Source organism: Passer montanus, unplaced genomic scaffold (assembly GCF_014805655.1).
Source record: "Passer montanus isolate IOZ18808 unplaced genomic scaffold, ASM1480565v1 scaffold72, whole genome shotgun sequence".
Lineage (NCBI taxonomy): Eukaryota > Metazoa > Chordata > Aves > Passeriformes > Passeridae > Passer > Passer montanus.
In genome coordinates this window covers 586,950-612,200 of record NW_024372370.1, presented here as the reverse complement: position 1 = coordinate 612,200, position 25,251 = coordinate 586,950, and the positions used below count along the sequence as shown (strand labels likewise).

The following is a 25,251-nucleotide window of genomic DNA, read 5'->3' as shown; positions in this document are numbered from 1 at the left end:
GAACTCCACTATACAGGGATTTTGTATTAATACTAGACCAACTAGGAACAGAACATGCACAATCGGATCTGGATAATACATTTTAATTCTATTTAAAAGTGTCTCTAAAGAGATTCAGCTAAGACTCATTGGATTTTCTATCTGGCAATTTTTACAGAGCAGCAATTTCCTTACAACGGTTACAATTGCCTTAACTAATGCAATTAGACAGAGAGGTGGTTATTAAAAAAAAATAAATTTCAGTGTAGTATTTTTGCATACTGCTTTCTTTTTCCTTCCTCCTCAGAAGTGGACAAGACACGGAGTGGCCTTCCTTAAGACCCCTCAAGAGGGAAGCGCTCCTCTGAGTGCTGCCCCAGTGGGTCTCCCGCTCCCGCTCCCGTCCCCTGTCCCGGTGTGTTTCTGCCTGCAGCACCACGGACAGCAGAGCCCGTCCCCAGCGCGGGGAGCTGGCAGGACACAGCCCAAAGTCAGCTCGACTTGGCTGCTGCCTCCGAACAAAGCAATGAATGAGAGGGAGTAGAGTGAAATAGAGGCCAGCCACCCACTATCTCTCATTTTCTCAAGAATGCAGAGGTATAATACATACATATAGCCTTAACATTTGCATGAGAAACTCTCTCCAAAAGGGTGTGCGTCCCAAGTTCCTCTTTATAGCATCAGATGATGCTATGCATTATATACTATCTACTACTATTGTTCCTTTCTATATTTTCCTTCAAATACTGGGCCTTTGCCAAAACACTCTGACATTTCTCAACATGATGCTCAGGGTGATGGCAAAGAAAAGCAAGAGAGAGGGTGAAAACAGGCGGTATGCCTATAGGCAAAGAGAAAATGTGTTTCTTACTCCAGAGATTAAAAAAAAAAAAAAAAAAAAAAAAAAAGAGCTTTGTACTCACATCTCAGAAATGCAGAGCAGTTGTTTACATCTTGGGGTTTTACAAAGAAAACTCAAGAGAGCCATCTGGTGTCCTAACCTGTGATAAAATGTGTGCAATTCTAGTCAAAGTGAAGGTTCTGCTAACAGATGGATTGCTCAAGTACGAACATATCAGTTACCTTAAAAACTGGGAACTGCCTGAGTATGCATGTAGGACAAATGGATATATCTTAGTTATGACATTTTATACATTAAACAGAGTTTTACTTCTGATTAACAAAACTCTGGATATGAAAACTAATTATTAAAAGCCAAAGAGGGGGAGAAAAGATTTTCAGTGCTTTCTACTCTCCCATCTATTAATTTCTAACTGGTATTTCATTATGGATTTCAGAAGTTTTCTAAACAAAAACATTACATAATCTATAAAATTGCTTTCTTTGATGAATTTTATAGCAAAAAATTCAATCTATATAAAGTGTGTATAAAATACTTGCTTTATTATATGTTAGGATACAAAACAATATTAATCTTTTCTTTTAATGTATTACTGGGAAGAAATAATATTCAATTTCAGCTAATTTAACATGTAAATTTGAATGTGACCTTGTCAGGCATGAAAGTTCAATATTAAAATATACACCATTGTTATTTGCATATGTGCATGTACTAGAGATACATAAAATGTTTTTATAAGAAATTAAATTAGGAAAAAAATGGTATTTAATGCTTTATAGTCTATCCTACCTAGATCCATAAGCTACTTAAAATGTCATCTTTACGCATTATGGTCTTTGGGTTTTTTTAATTATTTATTTATTTTAACTTATTATATTATTTGCAATAACTTGGATAATGTTACAAGCTTCAGAGTAATGCAGTTCAATGCAGTCATGAAAACTCTACAGATATTTTCCTTTCATAAACCATTTCAATATAACCAAAAATATCTTTCTACAGGTATGTAGTCATGTGGACATACTCCACCCAAATTTTCTCCTCCCAGATATCCTGAAACCACTTTTGATATCAAAACCGAAACAAAATAATTCAAAAGCAGCCCAAATTTCTTACAAGCATATATTTTCTACAAGTGCAAAATGTCAGATTATTACATTACTACTAAATATGTTTAAGTTCCATGAGCTGTGCTGAAATTTTTATTGCACTTGCCCGCAAAGAGTAGGGCACACACAACTCACCTGTCCAGTGACATGTGAAGAATACACTAGAAGATGATGAGGGTAAGTCAGCTTACATTCTAGAAGTCATTAAAAAAGTATAGTGAATCTAGATGTTCTTTCAGACTCTACAAAGCTGAAGATTGTTTTGTGTCTTTGCAAACGCCTGAGTTTTCCTTTGGAAGATGTTGTGTCACATAGTAGCAAAAGTATTAGCACCTTACTCCTTATACCATTCAAAACAGAAACGATGGTCTAGGGGTAAAAGTACCAACTTGGGCCTAACAATTGAAAGGCATACATAAAAGTACATCTAGACCACTGATAAAATTTATTATTCCAACAAGAGACATTTCAGGAATGGAGAAATTATTTGTTTTTAAATTGATGGATTTATTTAATCACCCTTGTGCTGCTTCTGATCAGACTGATTGCCAAAGTACTGTTTCCAGCTGAAGTTGTAATTCTGATTTGTTGCTTCTCACAAAAAAAAAAAAAAAAAATCTTGAAGGTTGCTGGTAGTTTTGGTGGACCATAATTAAAGTGTCTAAATTCAATGTACATACTAAGACCCCTCCAAGCCCCCAAATATCACAAGGAAATGTGATACAGTTCTACAAATAGGATTATTCATGTAATTGCAAACTGATAAATTCCTAAGGCATACAGTGTGTCTATATAGGGGGGATGGGTGCTGCTAAGTAACAGTAACTTTCAATTCCTGATTTAATTGTCTTGGGGGAAAAAGATGGAGCAAGAGAAATAACGACTTGAACAAGGTGAAACATAATCTATGGCTCACTCCATCGGTTGATAATTGTTTAATTGTACAAAACTGAATAAGCTAGAAAAACTTTCGTCAACTTAATCACATCTTTCAGGAGCAGACCAGTATGAACATATTAAAACATAGATAAGAATTCCCTTTTCAGATAGCTTATGTGCATTCCATGTTTATAAGAAGTGTAGTACAGTATGTTTGTGCAATGAGCTGTTAACAGTTTAAATTCGGTCAGTTTTATATCTTCTTGTCTATTAATCTGGATATAATTTTCCTTATAAGTTATTGTTAATTTCCCAAAAGACAGTGTACTATGAAGCACTGAAATTTAAAATCCTTAACACCCTGAACACTAGATTGATAAGACTTTGATAAGACTTTGAAGATAAGACTCATTGATAAGATTTTGAAGAACATTAAGAACAAAATTTGTTTAACATAATACATGCCTTGGATTTCTTTCCTCTCACACTTCTTTGTGTCAAAAGCACTCAGCTTTCAGTCTTAGCATTCACAATGTACTCGAGGAGCCAAAATCATATCTATTAAAATTTACTAAATACATAGAAGGTCCTATGGAGTCACTTGCTTAAATAGATCTGGTGAATCTGTTTAATTAAGACAAAAGTAAGCTTCCAATATATTGTTCAAAGGACTGCATATATTTTATCCAGCTTCTTCACAGGATTTGGCTCAGATCTGCCACAAGACTGCTTCAAACAAGGCTCTGGTGACACAAGCCAGAAAAAGCACTTTCATTAAAGAAAAACAAACACAAACACCCCTCCCGCCCCACCCCCGCCATCTTTAGTCCACACAGCTGCAGAGAGCAGTTTAAGATTTAGAGGCCTAAAAACAGCATGGAGAGCTTCTTCATTAATATGCACAGCTTAAGCCAACATCTGTTGCGTTTACTTATCTAGCCACAGCAGGACTTGTCTGCTTTGCCTGACTTCTGAAACATGCAACAGACTTTGCTGTTATTCTCTCAAGTAACTGAAAGTCCCTGTAAGGTGGGTCTGATTAATTTTGTTCTACAGAAACAAAAGAAACACTGTCCCTAAGAAATTCAGTCTCTACAGTGAATTTGCTCTGGAGTCAGTACAGCTGGCAGAGCATGTAAGCTGCTCTACCTGCTTCATGCTACTCTCCTGTGAGGATTCCCTGCACCTAGAACATATTTGCAAATGGATTTCTCCTTGGAACACATGACAATATGAGAAAAAAATGTGCAGTATTTCTGAACCCTTGGAACAAGGAAGATCTTGGATTTTGGCCATCTCACAGAGATCCAGGAGAAAAAGCACTTTATATGCATTAAAATAAAATACTGAACAGAAAAGATAGTATGAACAGAGATGTACATAAATTGCTATCTTGAGAAGCAGAAGAATGATTCCCTTCAAAATGCATCTGATAATCTTTTAAGTATAAAAAGTGATTTTTACCAGTGACAGGAAGAGCTGCTGCATGTCTGCCCATGCGCATGAATGCACACATGCACACACAAAAACAGTCAGAACACTTTGTTTCTTGGAAGAAAGCATAAAAAATACTCCCTGCCAAATAATCTAGTAAAAAATGGTCTTATTTTCTACTGTGTGACCTAAAATTGACAATGTGATTAATTTCACAAAATAACTTTCAGATAGTCATCATTGTTTGCAATTATTCTACTTTTGATTAACTTTTGAATAACTTTTGATTTGCAATCCCTTTGATACTATTTTAAGGACATTTACAAGTTAAAAAAAAGACCAAAACAAAACTAGCATCCTGTTTTTTCTTGTTCAAGAGGGAAGGTCATACAGTTTTTCTCTGGGTACTGAAGGGAGAAAATACAGATACAGAACAATTCTGGCTAATACTGCCTTCATCCAAAGGGTAAGCCTTGATTTCCTTTCAAATCTGATCACATAGACATGACCCTTCCTTTGGGTTCAGACAGAACCAATATCCTCAGAAAAAAGTTCCACACTCTGTTCCCCTTTCCAAACAAACAGAAATTCAGTGCATTGTCTAATACTTTCATTGAATGCAACACATTGATGAAAGATATAAACCTCTTAAAAACAAGTATGGCTAGCTGCTTTTTAGTTTATCTAGATTTTTAGAAGTATCTGACAAGCTAATATAGCTTATATTAGCATAGGAACAGATTTTTCCTTTCTCCCCCTCAATGTTTCTTTCACTCTATGTTATTTTCTTTGACTGAAAGATTTTCTTTGCGTTGACACACTATTGTTAAGCAAAAGATGCAAACAAATATTATCTATTACAAAAAAAAAAAAAAAGCCAGGAGGAAACTTTTTAGATATCACCCTTCTCTCTTTGATAATCAGTTTAATTCACCTCTAGATTCATCAACAGCAGTGGCACTTCCTGTATTTCCATTTTACTTCTTCCAAAACAGAAACATTGATTTCTTCTATACTTCTTTATATCTTTAAAAAAAAAAACATAGCAAAATCATTAATGAATGCTTTCACCTAAGGAGGAAAAACGGAATTTAAGAACTCCTGCTTGCCCATCTTGTTACTTATATGATCTAGAATATCAAGACAAATTTCACAGACTTTTGCTATTTTTAAATTTATTTTGTAGACATGCTAGATAGAATGTAATGAATACTATAATTATTTTTAAATCCTGAAAAAAATGGAGTACCTGCTCATGTTACTGTGGTGATATTCCTGGTTATTAGTTCAAATACCATATATTTATTATTAGTGGTAATAGCATGAATAATTCTAATATAGTGACCTTATTTTACAGCCCAGTCTTACAAAGTCAATGCAAAATATCTGGCATTTAAGACTTAACTCATCAAAACCATTCAACATCATATCTCTCTAAAGTGCAGTGCAATTATCTGATTTGCCAGCAGTGGACACTGTTTGTCTAGTTATTCACAGATATATTGACTGAGGAATATCTTGCAACATATACTGGCACATTTTTCTTTAATTCCTTGCACTGCAAGTAATTAAAGAAAAAAAAAATTGGAGTTATTGGTATCAGACACAAGCTGAGTAAAAATTGTGTGGTAGAAATATTTTTCAACATCTGTGTAATAGCATGCTGCACCTTTAAAAAAAAAGTGAAGTAACTTTAGGAAAAATAAATATAGATTTATTTACATGGGATTGGTTTCTATCTTAATCATAATAATTTCAAGTTGTAGAAGACATTCTGATGCAAAAAATAAACAATTATTTGCTTGTATTTTTCATAGTGTGATGTTTATGGGACTGAAACAGTACAGGCTTTGCATTTTTCTATAAAATCCTTGCAAATAATGACATGAGAAAGCTAAAAATTCTAATGAGAATATTTACTTCAGTATCCTGTACCATTTGTTGAATAATACAATTTTTCAAGATCTGCAAAGGATATGTTTTACCCACTGATATTTTTACAGGGACTTTGACATTAAGCTGAAAAGTAGGATTTTTTAGGATGAAAGAATAGATAGTTATAAGACCAACACAAAGAGTTGCAAAAAGTTTAGTAGAAATCAGCCTAGCTAGTTGGAAGACAGTTTCCATTCATCTTAAAAATAGAAAGTAAGTCTAAGCATTTAAAAAAAAAAGCCATGCACAGGTTTAATAACATATAATATTATCTTAGGCACTATTACAAAACTTACAGGAATCACCAACTTATCTCAGTACTCAAATGATTCATTAGGCTCCTCCTAAAATGCCTATCAGTCTAACACTTAAATAAATGCACTTCTCTTGTAAGAATGTCCAATAACTAAATAGCATAATTAGCTCATTTTCTGCCTAATGCAGCTGAAACCTCATAAAGAGGGCCCAACAGTCTGCTGATAGTGTGTGTACACAGGACACTCACAGAGGCTCTCAGAACCATGCTTTTTGTCATATGAAAAGTCAATTGCATTCAGTGGCAGTTATGCCTTAAGTTTTAGCCTTCTGGTTTTCCAGATTCTGTACTGCATTAGTGTGTAACTCTGAACTCCATATAAAGTATTAGCAAGTTGTCTCCACAGTTTAGTTGGATAAAACAATCCTTTTCCAGCCTAGGACCAAGGACACCACTGCAGCTTCAGGGCCAAAAAGTATAAACAGCAAACTGAGGAGAGTAATCTGGGAGGGTGGGACTTCATAACCTCAAGCTGTAATTGGACAACTAACCCCAACATGTAAATTGACCAAAACTTAGAAAAGTGTGAAAACTTGTCACCCAACATCCATCTTGGGTGGAGCCACAGCCAGGCCCTTGCACTGCCCAAGGTATACCCTTTGAAAGCCTTTTAATAAATACCTCCTTTATTTCCTTTCACTCTGTCTTGCCTCTGTTCCAGGTAGCCTCTCAAGGCATCAGTAGGATCATTTGAGATCTGCCTAGGACTATTGTGAAATTGCCTCCCAGAAAGCTGGGAACTTCAGACACATTGGTGTGAGATCTAGCTTCTAGCAGACATTCCAGTGTCTGAGAACCTGGAGTATCCATTTGGTCAAGGACTTTTTCAGTCTTATATTTTACATATAAAAGTGAACTTAGAAGCCATCAGTCAGTACCTGAACAGGCAACACAGAATACTTGGACTAGACTCAGAGACTGCTGAAACTTCCTTCCAGTCACATCAGCTCTTCAACATGCTCAGTCTTTGACACTGGTAAGCAGAACACTGTCCCCTTCCAAACCCCACTTCTCACAAGCCATCCACCCTAAAACTGCACTCACTACTGACGGAAAAGGTTTCTCTTCACACTCAATCTCCTGGGACATATTAATTACCAAAAAATCTGTAAGCACCCCTTCTGTGTTCAGCTACGTCTTGTATTTACAGACATAAACTGAAATGCAAATTTATCACCCCAAGTCTCAGGGCTTTTTTTACTTATTTCCAGATTTAGTTTAAACTCTCTGGAAACTTGATTTAGCTACAGATGTAGGGAGGAAGAGCTAAATTAATACCAGGAAACAGCTTGATGAGTGGAAGCACTCTTTGATGCAATCCAAAGTGTGCTCTGTAAATAATAAGTGAGAGGTTCTGGCTATGCTAGACTGACAAGGAAGAACAGAAGTCATTAGAAACAGAACAATCTGGCAGTCAGATTGCTGTGAACCCTAGCTCCTTTGCTAATATTCTCTATAGAGACAGAGCTATCCTTTCTGGGCCTTAAAGCTCAATGACAAACAGTGTACATATAATAATTTATTGTCAAGAAAAGAGGAAAGTTTAAAGTTATGGTTGCAGTTTTACACATGTGTAATAGGGTACTATGCCACTCTAAGCATCACTCATATCAGTAAGTTCTTGGTGATTTTGTTTGCTATTGTGTCATACAAAATAACAGTGCTTTGATGCCACTCACAATTTTTAAATTAACTGCTAAAACCTTGGATACAGACAGATCAACTTTGCATTGAATCAGTTTTTAAAATAAATGTCCTAATTAAAACAACAACAACAAAAAAAGATTACCAACAGCAGCAGATCTGGATCTGAACAGCATATAGATATTTCTAAATCTAACGGTTTTTATTTTCCCAAGACAGAAAAACAATTCTGTTTCAAAACAGAATCTTTTAACTGAAAATGTATGCAAAAAAATTATTAAAAATATTTTATCTGATAAGGTACCTAAGCACAACTTATTTCTGAAATTATTTATGATTATAAGTCAGCACATTTATGCATGGCACTGTTGGCAATTTAAACCTTGACTGCTTCTTACATGCTTCCCAAGACCTGAGATTTTCTGAAGCACAGAAAATCATTACCACTTTCAGTATATTTTCAAAATATTATTTTCAGATTTCATAAATCAGGCCCTTGATTTATGACCCATAACATTCAAACTTTCTCTCTACAAGATGTTAATCTATCAATGGTCTACACAAGCTCAAATACGAATATCAGTAGTTCACTGACAAAGCTTAAGTAATTTAGCTCTCAGACTCAGAAAGTTTCATCAAAGATTATCACAGGACATAATTTCTTACAGTTTTACTTAAAAATATTTATGTAATAATTATGCTTTAGAAAGGCATAGATTTATACACAAAATTAAACACACAGCAACACACAATTTTCCCAGTGACAAAGGTGAAATGTAAGACTGAGTTTAGAAATCAAAACTTCAGAGATCCTGTGAGGAGTGAATGTAAATGAAAAGATAGGTACAAGATGAACGGGCACAAGAAAATGTGTCTTTAGAAATCCTCCGAATATTTTACAAGGATAAAGGAATTAAGGTTTTATACATGTATCTTACATGATCTTACTGAAATGGAAATCTATATCCTAACTTATGATACACAGCAAAGTTAGAGCAAATATTTTAACAATTTCAGTCATCACTAACTACTTGGCAATAGACAAGAAGGTATAGTAGAATATCTAAGGAAAGACAGAATGGTTATTTATGGAGAAGGCTTGCTGCACCTTTTTTTATTCTCTCCAAACAAAAACTAGGACCTTTTGTTCTTATACAAAAATTAAGGCAGACTAGAGGATTTGTTGGGAAAATCCCCTTCATAAGACAGTAACCTTAACAGGAATTGTCTCAGAGTTTCAGTTAATAGTGGTAGTCAGCACCCTGCATGTACAGGCATTTTTCCAATGTTTTTCCAGCTTCTGAGCTGCTGAATGCAAGACCCCATTCCTCTTCCACTGGCCTTAAAAGTATCTTTTAGATTTAGATTCCTAAGCCTGATTCTGCCTCTCTGAAATGTACCTCTGATGCTTCAAACACAATGAAGTATTTAAGTTCCTATAGAGGTTTATATCTCTAGTTTGAGATAAGCTTTTTAGAAAAGATATTTTCAAAGTTATTTTAAAAGTTATCAGTTTTCTGTAGTTAATAAGTGGCTGTTTGAAATAGGCTTTCTGTATTCCAGCATAAGCTGAAATATCCTGGATTTCCTTTTTTCCTGCTTAGGCTCAAGCCCACCAGAAATCTTTAGGACATTTAAATTTTCTCACAAAAGCCAGCAAGGGTGCTAATTAAAAGATTATGTAAAACAGTTATAATGTGAGACACTGTAGCAATATAAATTAACAGGGATTAGCCCCTTTCATGCATTCAGTTATATATGCTGGAACTTTAATATTTTGTATTGTAGCTCTGATCATTTCTCCTGGTTGTTCAGTGATGCCTGAACACAACCCAAGACAGAGCTTCTTCTTCTTCTGACTATACTGAATCAACATTCTAACATATTAACAAAATCTGTACATGTACTTTTTTTGCACACAGGGGCTCTCATACTGACTTTAAAGCTGAGAGGAAAGTAACTGCAGATTTGTTATCTAGCTAGCAGAAATTAATAGTACTGTGAGCATCTATTCTCTGTGATAAGAGCTGACTATCTTCCTACTATTTCTCTGCAGATAAGTGACTTGTAAACGCTTCCAGCTTTTGGGCTGGAAGTGAGGAAGAGAAATTAAAGCATTAGGTGAAAATCTGGGATGCCCTATGTTTTAAAGCCCTCCCAGCTCCCAATACATATTCAGAAAAAAAAAAAGAAAAGCATCAGCCATTTTCAAACACACTGAGTTTGAAAGAATATTTCCATTTTAAAGCTTCTTACATTAAAATTCTACATAATCCATTGGCCTTTTGTATGAGCTTAATGCTATTTTGTTCATTGAACTAAGTCAGCTATTAAAAATATTCTTGATGTAGTTGTGCCATAAAACTAAACACTATACCTTATTTAGCTAAGACACAATAGACAATTTTACTCATTCTAACCATCAGCACGTGCTGACATTGCCTTAGGAAAATTAATTTTAACTTCATTTGAATTTAAAGGCAGGCTAGAGATACTGACCTGCTCTGTGTTGCTCTGCTCCAGATAAACACAGAAGTACAAGCAAAAAAAGCCCCTCTATTTTTCCAAGATTTCCTTGTGGATACTCAGTTTTCAAATGTATATTAATGACAACAAACTGACTTTTCCTCAAATGTGTTTTCTTTGTCTCCTTTCTCTATCTGGTAGACAGTGCCAGTAATCCTCTTGTTTCTCTGTTCCTTTACTTTGGCTTTGTTAACTTTATATTGCCACCAAAAAACCACAACTTTTGCACATTGTCGAGATTCAGTCTGTGTTGTTTTTGAATTGTTAATTATTTTGTTTTAGCTTCCTTATAATCAGATCTTTTTGCCTACTTAGTGTCAGAGCTTTCCTTTGGAAACCACTGAGGTACCCCCATAGTATTATACTACTCTGTGTATGTGGTATCTCCTGTAAGGACTGAGCCTCTGTGACAGCTGGGACAAGACAAATCCTGCAGCCCACTGGTGATCTCCATATGATGAACATTTCTGGTTTCATCACCTATCCATCCCACTAATGGCTTCCTGCCACAATACAAAATATTAGGAGGAAATCAGTGCTGCTGCTAGCAGCAGAATATTTGTGAAGTTTTTATGTAGAGCAAAAAGCTGTACGTCCTTTAATATAAATTAAACTGTATAGAGTACCTAACTTTAGTATAAATATGGCCATATTCTCAGTGATGTCCATGTAGTCTTAGTTTTGTGGTAATTATAATTATCAATACAGGAAGGGAAATAAGTTCGGAAGAACAGTAGGTAGATTTTAAAAGACAAAGAACAGCTTTTTTCTGTGATACACTCAATATTATTATCTATTAGAGGCAATTTCCTTGCTTATCCTCTCCCTACAAAAATGGTAAAAAAAGCCACAAACACCTTAAACCACATATTTAGAAAATTCAAACTTTATGATTACAAAAAACAATTTAAAAAACCCCAATATGTATTCTTCTAAAAGCCAAGATCACAGAGGATCAGAACAGTCTAATTCACTTGTAATGTTGCCTTAACTGATAACTTGACAATTAAAATTACTTGTTATTTTATGACAAACACAAATGCCAGGCAATACAATCTCATTCAGAAGCTGAACATTAGAGTGACAGAAATGTTGCTCTATTCCCCTTTGCCTACTCCCCAACCAGCAGGTGGCACAAAGAGCAATAATAGTGCTTAAACTCACCCAAAACACAGTATTACATATTACAGTTTCCTCACTACAAGATCAAAGAGATTTCCTTTATTCTTTGTGTAATACTGATTCAACTCAAGTACCAGACAATGCTAATATTACTCAAATTTTTAGAAAACACCCTCATGTTTATTATGACCCCTTAAGAAATCTTCAGCTAATCAAAGAAACATTGCTAAGACAACACTGTGGGAATCTGGAGTGGGAGATCATGCAGAAGTGTGTATATAACACATACAAGCATTGAGAACTCTTTGAGGATTCAGATTTGCAGGTGATACAGATTTATAATAACAGAAGATGCAAAAAACTAGACTGAGGTCACCTAAATATCACTACAAGTTTGAAATTTAGGCCCTCTTTTTATGGATCAACTTGTTCCAAGTAGACAAACACCCACCAAGACTTTGGAAAAATCTCATCCCCCCCCTACTGATTATAAATAAATCTGTGCTCCTAAGAATTAGTTGAAACAAGAGGGAAGCATTCAACAGCTTTGGTACAACAGGAACTCTTTTTTTCCATCCAGCTTCTTACAAGGAGCCATCTGATCTTCATTTAGGTTCAACAGCTGTCCCTTTTTCATAGTCCATGTCAAGATTTTACGAGCATATTTTGTCCAACCTGCAGATAGGTTAACCTCACTCTTTCAATCCTGTATTTTGCTAACTATTTCTTCCCTTCTTTTCTGGAGATCTGTCTCTCTCCCCAGGTGTGAGAGATACTGCAGAAGCTGTTCTTTCTCTGCTGAAGACCAGGTTCAGGCCAGAATCAGAGAAGACATGAAGCAGGGTGAAGATGCTTTGCCTTGGAGCACTCATGTTGTGTCAAGCTGCAGTTGGCATAGTGCCATTTGTGTGCTGAATCATAGAACAGCTCAGGTTGGAAAAGACCTTTAAAACCATTAAGCTGGTATGAAACAGGAGAGGGAACATTGATTTGTTTAGCACAGTCAACTTTTCTTTGTGCTTCTATGGTCACAAATATCACAACTTTCTGTATATACAGTATGAAGATATTCAAATGAAAAGTGCATTAGCTGCATCTATTTTAGCTAAATAATTTCCCATGGACATCATTGCATTCAAGTCTTGCAAGAGTCATTTTCAGTAGAACATCTGGACATGCTAGATTCATTGTAAGAAGATCTCAGGGATTAAGGGACAATAATAATGATTTATTTTATTTTATTTTACTATCCTGAGAAGTAAGAAGTAAGCAGTAAGCAGTACGCTGTCTTTGAGGATTCTTATGCTCTTGGTTAATTCAGTAATAATTTTTAAATAATCTAAGCTATTAATCTTTGTGAATCACAGGCCATCAGACATGCTTCCACTACTTAACAGTGGCAGAAATGATTTAATGTGTTTTCTGTCTTACTACCTTCTTCCTCCAATTTTTTTGCTCTCTCTTGCTTTTTCCCTCCACCTACAATCTTTGCCTTTCCCTTCAGAATTCTAAATACTGTAAGTTATTCACCCATCGCCTAAGGGATTTTTAGACTAAGCACTCACTGGGCAGGGTAAAGAATTTCCCCCCCAATAGGAAATGAAAGCTAGGAAAGCTCTCTTTTATTTCTTACAAGGCTACCAACTTACCTGCTGCTCCCTTCTTTTAGAAGGTATTTGGTGTACAGGGCTACAGCCTGAACAGAATAAAGAGATTGTCCCTTCTCATTGCCTGGTTTGCAAACTGCCATTCCCAAACCATTCCTGTTTGGAAAAGACATGTAGCCAAGACCACTTTATCTATACAAATACCTATATATGTCTACCCATTGTCCAAAACAAGTAAATCTATAACTGAAGAGGCTATTTTAAAAATGAGCATAATTTTATTCTGTGCTAGCTGTGCACCGTGGCAGGAGAAATTAAATAAATCTAATGTTTAAAGTAACAAAGAAAGTTCTGTGTCCAGCCTCCAGAAAAGGATCTGGCTATAAATATCAAGTGAACAAATACAGACAATTCCAGAGTAGTTTATAGCACTATTGAAGAAAAGAACTAAAATTTTATTTTGTTAGTACAGATAAGGAACTACAGATTGAACAAATTTTATTCACAAAACTTTTTTTGCTTGACAGGGATACTGCCTTTGCACTTGAATGCCAGTAAAATTTCATGTTTAAAAGTCACATGAAAAAATTGAGTATTTTCATTTTAGTTAAACAGACAAGAATTAAAGAAAAAATGCTTGAAAGTAACTAATGCTCACGGGTGACAACTCTGCATTCTATTACAGGTGGAGTTGACATGGCTTTAAAACTAAATTAGATACACAAAAATCAAGGGATCTAATTTCCTGATCATTTGTGAAAATCTCAACTGTCCATACTGCCTATAAAAATTTTGCAATACCATCCATTATTTTGAATATTATAAAAGAAATATTTTTGGATGCAGAAGGAATTGTCTTTTGACATTATTCCCCTGTTGTTGTGGAAAGATGATGTTTCTCTAGTTCAAACAAAATTTTATCTGAATGCAGAGTTTATTATGTTAGCATACAAAAAAATTATATTATAGTTAGCAGAAAAGCAGCAAATATTTTTTTTTCCATTTTTCGACATAGCCTAAAAGCAAAAGCTGTAAATTCAAGGAATACTGTCAGATGCCTCTTTTAGAAGCCATTTAATGAGAAAGATTCACAGCATTAACCATTAACAAACCCAAGAGCTACAAATTAAACATTGACAAGCAATTTGGGAACATCTAGGCATTCCTCACTTCTTGCATATAATGGTGCAGTAGAAGGAAAACTAATTGCCATGTCGATGTCAGCAGATGCACAAAAGAAATGGCAATGATTATTCAGTGAATGTTCCCACCCAAACACTGAATATATTCAGACAACTTCTCCCCTCTTATGCAACTTATCCTTAGCATTGAAATTCTGGAAGGGGCAATAAACAGAGCTCATAAATGAAGAGCCAGGAAGAGGGATCCATCTCTTGTTTTGAAAGTGATTAGAGGTATAGAAATGCAACTTCCTGGTCACAGAAGATATGTGATTCTGTGGTGATGAAAGGTCTTAGCCAAGAGCACATTTCTCTTTGCACTTGCCCTGTGTCTGTTTAGATAGATATTCAGTTCCTGAACAAAATGTAGTTTCATTTTACACTGATATATCCACTAGTCTCCAGCTCCCTTAGGAGAGCACTTTTCCCTTTTCCAATGACCAACAGCTTTAGGGGGAGTAAGAGCAGCTCATGCATCCAATAGACAAAATGGCATTAGCTTTAGCAGGTTAATCTACTGGATATTAATGCTGATCCTGCTCGCCACGTAGTCACAGTGCTGGAGGGCAGAGAATAGGAATGTGAGACACCAAAGAACCTAAGTCCTCCCAGACTAATGGTTTTATAAAAGCTTGGCATATTTTCTTAATATCTAGTGCTCTGTAAGAGGTGGTTGCCTTGCACACCCAAACTGAAGTTAGTCTGGCAACTGTTAGCAGAAGTGTTACTGCTACTGGAAGTCTATGACTATAATATTCCACCACAAGGACTTTATAAACATTTCAAATAATTGAGTTGCATTTTTTTATTGAATAGAAAGCTACTTTGATGAATGTTCCTCAGTTTTTTTTGCAAAGAGAGTATCTCATGCAAATATTTGGGTGATTTCAAAATCAATGCCAGGGACGTACAATGATTTAAAGACTTTCTATATTGACAGAAAGGAGATGCTGTGAACTCATGGAATTTTCAGACTATTGTATTATGTTCAAAAATGTTTTTCTATAATTCAGCATTGTGATTACTAGACCAGCTACTAAGTTACCTCTAGAACACAAAGCTATAGAATAAATGTTAAAGCAAATTATTTTGATTTAACCTGTATATGGTCTCAGCTTTCTGAGCAAATATACAGCAGTCTGGCCCAAGTTTTAGTCATGACTTCTGCACTACAGGGCTTTTAAGGTTGGCCTCTGATACTTGACAGAAAAACTGTCATTCCATGGGACAAGTCCTGTGAAGATCTGTGGTTCTGTGGTCCTGTCTTGGTTTTCCCTATGTAGCAAATGAACTTTAGTGGCTTTAGTAACCTACTTATGAATTCAGAAAATTTATAGGAAGCTGTAGAAAGGTAGGGTTTGGCATCTTCTCCAAAGGCATAAGTGACAGGACAAGAAGAACTGGCTTCAAGCTGTGCTACAGGAGGTGCAGGCTGGACATCAGGAAGAATTTCTCCACTGAAAAGAAGCATTGCAATGGCCTGCCGAGAAGTGATGGAGGCGTCGTCCCTGGAAGAATTCAAGAAACTACTGGACATGTCCCTTATTTCTGTGGTGTAGTTGATGTGGTGGGGTTCGGTCAGTGGTTGAACGCGATGATCTTGGAGGTCTTTTCTAACCTTCAAGATTCTATGATTGTCTTAAATTGTTCACTAACCTGTTTCCCAATTATCTCAAACATACAGATTCAATGAGGGGGTTGTGTGAGACACAGAAACTGCATATTTCTATTTGTTATAATGTTGAAAACCTCTTTCATTCCAGCCCACTTCATAATAAGTGCTTATTTTTATTACAGTGATAGTACTAATGAAGTGACTTTTCATGGAATCAATAGCAAAATGTCAATGATTTTGATAGATCAGACCCAAAATAGCTGCCAATTACAGTACTCCAAATTTATTTTGAATGTGTTTAAAAATGTTTATCTCTGTTGAGGCAGTTGGGGAAGAGCTGCTTGCTATTACAGCTTGAAAATGTATTTGTGCAACAGGAAATATGAGAAAAGGATAATAAAATACTGCCTTATACATGGTTTCTGCTTTTCTGTTGTGGTGGATCAGGGCACATTACATGGTTAGTTTAATGAAAACCATTAGAAATTTGTGTCCAAAAGTTACATATGCTGAAATTAACTTCCTTTATAAGAAAAGGTTTCAATGATGAGAAAATTTGTGGCATCTCCTCAAAAAAGGTGTGATTTTAAATGCCTGGACCCACGAACCAGCATGGTATGAAGTAGTAATACTGAATTTGTCTTAAGTAGTATAAATAAAAGCAGGGCAAAAAGATGCTGGATGCTTGCAAATTAATTTCATTTTTAAAAATGTATTTTGGACAGAAATCATACTCAGGTTGCTCTGGTCAATAATTTCTAAAGCAATTTAAAGGAAGTTTCCAAAGAAATTCCTCAACTCTTCCATCACATAAACAAGAAGCTCTCTTTCCTAGGAAATGGCCGTGTGTTTATCACCCCAGTTTTGAGCCTCTCAACCGAGGCCAAACCTTTCAAAGGCAGGCTCCTGAGGCAATGCTTTTAGGGTAACAATCTACCCACCAACACTTGCAAAGGCTGATAATCTCCAATTTGGAAGGCCAACCCAAAATCCTTGCCCAAGGTTAGTAATGTCATTCATGCTATGGGACAGTAAAAATCACTGAGTCCTTTTCCTTTGGCTGTACTCATACAAATTCCCAGTGTTTCATAAATAAATTGTACACAAACTAGTAGTCAGCAGCTTATACATAATTTCTAAAATAACCTCATGTTTTGAAAATTAAAATAAGAATGACTGGAATGAGCATTGAGAAAGACAGCCATAACAACTGATATTTAATGGAATAGTTGCCTATGTAAATTAGCTCATAAGGAAGATGTAAAGAAACTTTTTGAAAAACCTAAGTTCAGCAAAATATGTATTTATAAATATTAAATATTTACTGAAAAAGCTGTCTTTAAAAAAATTGTCCTCATTTTTTATTGTCCAGCTATGGTACTATAACGTTAATGCTCTACAAATAGAAGGAAAAAAGCCCCAAAACGACAAAAAAAAAAGGAGGGGGTGGGGGGGTAATTTAAATTATTTTTTGTGGCAGTGGAATACATATGGTAAAAACTAAATTTAGATTGGCTGTGATCCCACATATCCCATTAATTTTGGCTTTCAGACACGGAAAGACTGTTTGGAACAGCCTCAGCACAGTGGGGTCCTGGCCCAAGACACAGAGGTATCAGATGAGAAGAGTAACCATGCGTAAATATTCATACACATATATAAAGCAGACAGGAAGCAATGCATATAATAATACACATATCCCTTCTCCCAAGTGTCTAAAATGTCTCTCTGAAATGTATCTGTGTGAAGATCAGATATTTGTCCTTAATCACAACATTCTGTTGTCTAATCAGGCACAAGAAGAGCTCATGCACACCACTGCTGACAGGGAAGAAATTTGTAAGCAAAATATTAAGGTTAGTGTGAACAAAATGAATGGAAGTGTGATTTTGTATAGAAGGGAAGGAGAGAAAGAATGTGCAGGTATGCGAGGGAGCAATCTTTGATTTACAGGATACAGGTTTCAGCTTCAGAGAAAGAGTTAGTCAAGAGCATCCCTAAATTACAGTCAGATCCTGACTGGAAAACATACAAAAAGAAATCTGCCTGCAAATTTTGCCGAAATCTGAAAATTTTTAATTCCAGTGATTGATCAGTAGGCTCAGTCCTCATTACATCACTTCTCATCTTACACCATTTCTCATCAGACCAAAACCTTGAATTTTTGTATGACAAATTTTCCACTTAAAAAAGAACAAGGCAAGACTTTTTTTTATTTTTATTCCACAACTGTGCCCCCATTTGCCTCTGTAGCCTGATTGGCAACATGGGTTCTGGAGACCCATACGCTGGAAAATCTCTGTAGAGAGAAAAGTTCCCCCAAAAAAGGAATCCTGGGAATCCAGGTTTCAAATTCTCCTACCAAAGAAAAGCTATTGCAACCCAGATCTGGAATTAGAGAAAAATCTGTACTGTGCCACCTATCACCTTGCATCTGTGTACCAAACTGGGGGTCACTGTGCAAACTGAAGTATCCCATGCTGTGTTTGTCTGGGTACCAAACATGACCTGACAGAAAAAACTGCATCTGTTTTACATCCTCTAGGCCTGTCAACTTAAGTCTGTGTTCAGATATAAATGATCACTATTAGAATTGTTCCATATGATCTTACATTTTAAAAAATCCAGATGAAATGATTCAGACTAAATTGCTTATCCTTCCCAGTTTTCTTTGTTTCTGAAAAGTTGCCTAAATTAAGTTTGCTATTGAAAGGTGTGCTTATCATTCTTCTGGTCTCTGAAGAGAGATTTTACTTGGGAAGGTGATAGAAGGGAGAATAGGAAAATTAAAGAAGCAGCAAAAACACAGCTGCACTATTTTTTTTTTCTCCTACCCTAGTTGCTTGCTATTTTGATCTGTTGTATCCCACAACTTGATAAAAATATTAAACTAAGGACAGAATTTGAAATTAAAATATTAATTAATTGTTTCATTAGGGTTTGCAGGTTCCATTCTAGAATAAAATACACAACTGAGGTTTGACATAAAAGTAAGCTGTGTTTAGGGTACAGTAAAAACCATAGTAATATTTCAAGTGTAATACTGCAAACTACTACAAGTCAGCTAGAACACTTTAGCTGTTTCTGACTGTCAAAACAAGATAAGCTATGATTCAAAGAAAAAACATTTATTTTTACTGCTAAAGTTCTGCAGTTGGCCCTAAGTTACAGGTGAGGGCACTATAAGCAAAAATAAAAGCTTGTTACAGGCTAAATGCAGATATTTTTAAAGTGAAATATCTTTAAAAGGCGCAATGAAAACGTCGTCACTGACATTTCAAATCAAAGTACAGTAAATCTCAGATTGAAAGGGGTTTTATATCTGGTGTTTAAATACAATTATTTAGAGAACAATTGAAGCTTTTCACTTTAAAATACATACTACATGCACATGCATATAGACATTTGAAGATAATTACCAAAACTCAAGATTTATAGAACCAAACTGATGAAAAGTTAAATCTTCTGCCCAGTGCACCTAATTAGGGAATGATCTGAGGTAAAACTGTACAGCAATAGAAATAAAGATACAAATTCAGATATTTTCCTCTATGATTATCAAACCTCACTTGATAATTTTGCAGGAGACCTTATATTCTAAGGTAGCTCTGTTTCTACTAAGTAAACAAGACTGCAGAGCATTTCTAAACTTTTTTCAAATAGGTTTCTGATACAACAAAATACATCACATGCTCAGAATTATTTGAAGTTTAAATGTTATTATTTTCTTTTATAAATTGCTAAATATGGTTTTAATGTTAGAAAATAGTATATTTCTGGTATTAGTTTTATTTTGCAAATATGAAAGGCATTTTGAAAGACAGCTACCATGACTTTTCCATTAATATATATTATTAATTAACAAAATATATTATTTCAGCTCAAAATACTTAACTGAATTGAGCAGAAAAAAAGGCCACGTTTAGTCACTGATGTAAATGAGATGATTTTAAAGAACACTCAGCATCAAACTGTTCTTTTGATAGTGAAGCACTTTTTCTATTTAATTCACTAAGCATAGAATTTTAAAGGTCAGCAAGAAATTAATAGAGTCTTTACTTAAAAGTTTTGAATATGGTTTGAATCTTGACCTCATAATAATTTTTTTACAGCCTAAGATATGGAATAATGTAAATGTAAGATACTTTTTTAGAATGACTAATAGAAAAAAAAAAATGCCAACTGGGTTGTCTGAAAACCGGTGTGAGAGAACTGAAGATGCTGGCATGTGCATGCATAAGAGTGGAGTCTAATATATTTGGCTCCCTTTGAGTAAAATTCTTTAAAATAAAAAAAAAAAGAAAAAACTGCCAAGAAATGAAAGAGAAATCCTTCAAGAATATGAAGAAAGAAGAAAAAAGAAGTAAAGGAAAAAAAATAGTTACATTCACTGGAATTTTAAAACTCATGAGACTTCCAAGAGTTTGCAACCTTGAGCTATTACCGCACTGCTTTAATGAAACTATGTAAGCAGAAATACACTGTAATGAACAACTTCATGCAGAGAAGACAAATGGAAATATTTGACTCATTTACTAGAAGTCTGTTGTCTTTTGTGAAACACTACACATTAGGTCCAAACCCTAAGTTATTAAAATTTTTAACTAATCCAAGTTCTGTGGGCTCTTTGACACTGGACTATCAAATGCCTAAATGTTTGGATCCGGCCCCACACTTGAAACCATGGGATACAAACATAAACAAAGTCAGCTTGGCAAACAGAGGGACTCCCTGTGGCACTCTGTGCTGAATCTTGGGATTTCAGGCTGCTTTTCCCATGCATCTTGCATGACTGCAGAAGCTAGTCAGCTCAAACTCTACTAGATCAAAATTCTAGTTAGGCCAAAACCTCCCACTGTGTGCCTAAATGGTTTGCCCAGTGCCTCCTTTATTCACAGCAACACTGGCAGAAATGTCCAAGCCCAGGATGGTACCCAGGATCCCAAGACAGGGAGTAAAGTCGTCTGTCAGACACATGGTGGGGGTGAGGAACAGGGAGGATGAGGATGAGGATGAGGATGAGGATGAGGATGAGGATGAGGATGAGGATGAGGATGAGGATGCAGTCAGCTACTCCCAGAACACTGCAAGGAGACACTTTTCATCAGGAAATGCACTTCTCTAACATTTTGAAAGCAGACGTTCCTATGATGAGCTTGATGACAAAAAATAAAGCCAGCGATGCCACAAGGAGGGAAATACAATTTTTCTTTCAACTCAGGGCAGTCAAGCTATTACCTCACGTTTCATATTTTGAGAGAAAGTTCACACTATATGCACAAATATTTAGGTCAAACCTTTATCACTTAGTAAGACTTTGATAATGTTACATTCAAGCAGCTACAGTTAAAACAGAACTACAAAAATAACAAAGCAGTGCCTTGCTTTCACTAGCAAAAGCACATTAAATTAAAAAAAAACACAAGGTGTCATATAAATTCCATCATTTAACAAAAAAATATATTTTCTATCTTTTTTTAAAATAGAAACAGAATTTATATATATATATATGATCTATATTCCTTTCACAAAATTAAGTTTTCCTAAATCTTCCATGCAAATGAAATTAAACAGTTGGTATTTATCAAACAAATTATGAGAACACTGTCTGGTAAAACACAAATTAAAATCTATTGGTGAAGTTAAAAATATCTATAAAAATTATTCTGATGGCACCTACCCATGTTATTTAATAGTCTAAGTTCCTCCCAACAAAGAAGATAAGCCTGATTTTCCACCTTCCTTCTTCTTCTACCATCCTTGCTACCACTAAAGCAGTTATTGATGCAAGTGTCCTGCACATAATATACTTTCTAGGGCCCTCAAATATATCCATATATTACCAATCATCATTTTCCCAGTTTCAACTTTTTTTTTACTCCAAAGTGGTAAAACTGTATTTTTAAGTAATAATTTTAGATAATACAAGCTGACTTTGACAATTTGTGACGGATGAAATTTAATTTTCATTGCAAAACATTTTAATTGTGTATTTAACACCAAACAGAAAATCACCTATATTGGGTAAAAAACCAAAAAGTTTCCATCAGAGCAAAACTAAAGAAACTCTCTCCAAGTAGATTCAGAAATTTGATATCAAACTGTGTTAGAAAGATTTTTTTAAATGAGGGACACAAAAACACTGGCCATGGGAAAATGGCATGAGCAGTTGAGGCTTTCAGCAATGCTCTGCCAGCATTGATGGCAAAGGGAGGAGAACCTTGAGGTGTAAGGACTGCTATGCTTCCGTTAAGAAAACAAATATTTTTGGAGATCAGGATCCCACTGAAGGAAGTAATTAGCCCAAGAAATGGCTGTACTTATGACATGGATGTCTAAGTACTTCAGGGGAGACACCTTTTTCAAGACTGCACACAGTTTGGAGTCAGCAGCAATATATACCTAATACCAATGTAGATTTATGGCAAATGTTCAAAAAGAAAAATACCATTTTCATGATCCAGCACCCATTTCCAAAACCCTCCTGATACTGTTTCAGTCAGATTTACCTTATTAAATTTGTTTGGGGTTGCAGGCCTGCATGACAAATGAAACTGAATTAATTTGTTGTCTCTTGCAGTGAAGAAAGCTACATGTGTAAGAAGAGAGTATTTTTTTACTAATCCAAAGCATTACCTTAGCAAGACTAAGTATGCATGTCATAATAACCCAATATTCATGCCAATTAGTGTCTGAAAAGAATGTCTGATTTTTAGGCTAAGACAAATATATTCTCACACATTTCTGCATGACATAAATAAATTTAGTAAATGGCTAAAGTAGCAATATGTTTATACATCATGACTTACATTCTTTAAAAAAAAATAATTACCTTGTTTTCTCTGGATTTTACTCTTGCCCTAGCTGGAAATATAATTGAAATATTTAACTTCACCTATTTATGCCACCACAGAAAATGAGGTACTTACTATTGCAAAGAAGACAAGACAAGTAATAAGTAATTAATGGTCAAATGTTTGCAGGCTGCATCCCAAATAATGACCGAGCAAGCAAAAAAGCTAGAATAGGTTTGTATATCATTAAGGAATGCATTACATATTTCAAAAAGTGTGTTTGTGGGTTCACACTGCAGACAGATGACAAATCAATTCTTCAGGACAACTACGCATTATGATTCTTAAATGCTAACAAATTCTAACAGTTAAGTACCACATTCACTCAAGATATGATGCTGATATCCCACAGATAAAAAAATTCTTAACAAATTTTATACCTGCACTTCCATAAAGAATATATAATATTCTTTATTATATAACCAAATATATTAAATATCAACAGGTTCTTGATGGATTAAATTTATTACATTGAAAGAAAAGACAAACCCAAGAAGAGGGGAAATATTTTCAGACATACTGAGTGAAGCTTCATTGGATTATTCTTTGGTGCTTTTATATTGAAATTTGTGTTTCCTCTAAAGTAGTGCTAGTCTTCACAAGTGATGTCAGCTTTAAAACAGCCTGAAGAACAGAATGAGGCCTGGTGGTGAAACAATTTATGAAATGATGCATAAATAGCCTGTGCAGTTTCCCTATGAGACTTGACAAAACATACTGGACTCTATTCAGACATCAAAATGTAATTAAGTATGATTTATTATGTATATTCATGGATTATTCACATCTGAACACTTTGCTTGTTCCAACTGCATCAGTGTATTTGGCCCTGATCTAAAAAATATTCTAAGTGAAAAATCAAATTAGAACAAGTTTTCCTGGAGGAAATAATTTTTCCTTTGTCTTTCTCTACACATCAAGAGCAATTAATAGTTTGAGACATTGGATTAGTGTTAGACCATTAATCTAAATATTTAAAATAGAGACAGATGGTGCCAATACAACACACAGTGTGATCCTGCAGGAAAGAGAGCCTAACTATGGAAGCAACACCAATTTTCCATATGTTCAGGCTGGTGGAAAACACATTAAACAGAAAATTATTTGGTCCCAACAGCAACAGAATTGCCACACTTCCTACATGAACCAACAATTGTCAAACCAGTTCAAGAACCACCCCATGCCAAATCTGTATGTGTTCATGCCTTTGTGAGGACACTTTTCAAAAACACCTAGAAATGGCTCCACTGAGCCAAGAGAAGCTCCATTTCCTCTCATTTCTAAAGATGAGAAATCTCTTACCTCTAAAATCCTGCCAGGATTTTAGCCTTAGCTCGTTGTGTTCTTGATCTAGTGGATTGCAATTTTTGTTTAAAGAAGTGGTATATGATGATTAAGAAAGGAAGAGGTGCATTCTCCCCTTTCTCTAGTGGGGGTTTGTCAATGTTCTGCACATTTCAGTGTGGCTTAAGCAACTTTTACAAGACTTTGAGGAAAAATACAAACACCACAGCCCACCCCTCCAGCACTGAAGGTGTTATCATTGGCCATGTGCCTGACAAACACATCGCTACTATTCCTTTTTTTATAGCATGCCTGCTTTAACATGTGCACCTCAAACTCTTCCCTCCTCCAAGGTTTCATTTGGCCCTCCTTTTGGAGGGCCAAATCACCAAATTTGAGATTCTTTAATGTAGCCACATTGCTGTGAAATTCTGTGTGGTAACTAGCACAGTGTGAGGGCAGTCACTGGCTGAGGCCACTGAGAAGCTCTTACAACACCAATATTTTGCTGCTTTTCATATCCTGCTACCAAACCCAAATAGAGGTGTTTGCAAATCCTATGGACTGTTAGGTGTAAAAATGTGTTGTAATAATGCAGAGAGGAAAGGGACTGAATAGCAGAATTTGTTCTGGAATAAAAATGAATACAGATGAGAAGAGTATTTAGGTTGAAAGAAAGACACATAGTCAGCAAGAAAGTGTAACAAAGTCTTAAGCAAAATGTAGGAAAAACATCTCTATTTCCAAAAGGAAAAATTCATGCAATTTTTTTGGGATTTTAGCCATTGTGCTATCTAAATAATACTGTCTAATTTTATTTATTTATTTATTCGAAAATGCTTAGCATCCTGTTGCTATGGCAACAATTTGCTTTGCTGAGTGCATCTTTGTTAACATTCACTTG

General features: G+C 35.3%; 1 protein-coding gene across 7 annotated transcripts in view; it reads right to left on the bottom strand.

Moving 5' to 3' along the window:
- Window positions 1–25,251, bottom strand: part of FGF14 (fibroblast growth factor 14) — a 383,227-nt gene that overhangs the window by 128,838 nt on the left and 229,138 nt on the right. Inside the window, exon 1 of one of the 7 annotated variants that reach the window (XM_039730474.1) lies at window positions 5,198–5,218. The exons of the other annotated variants lie outside the window; for them this stretch is intronic. The gene's annotated coding sequence lies outside the window, so the exon portion shown is untranslated. Of the gene's footprint in view, window positions 1–5,197; window positions 5,219–25,251 lie in introns of those variants that run through there. 7 annotated transcript variants of the gene reach the window in all.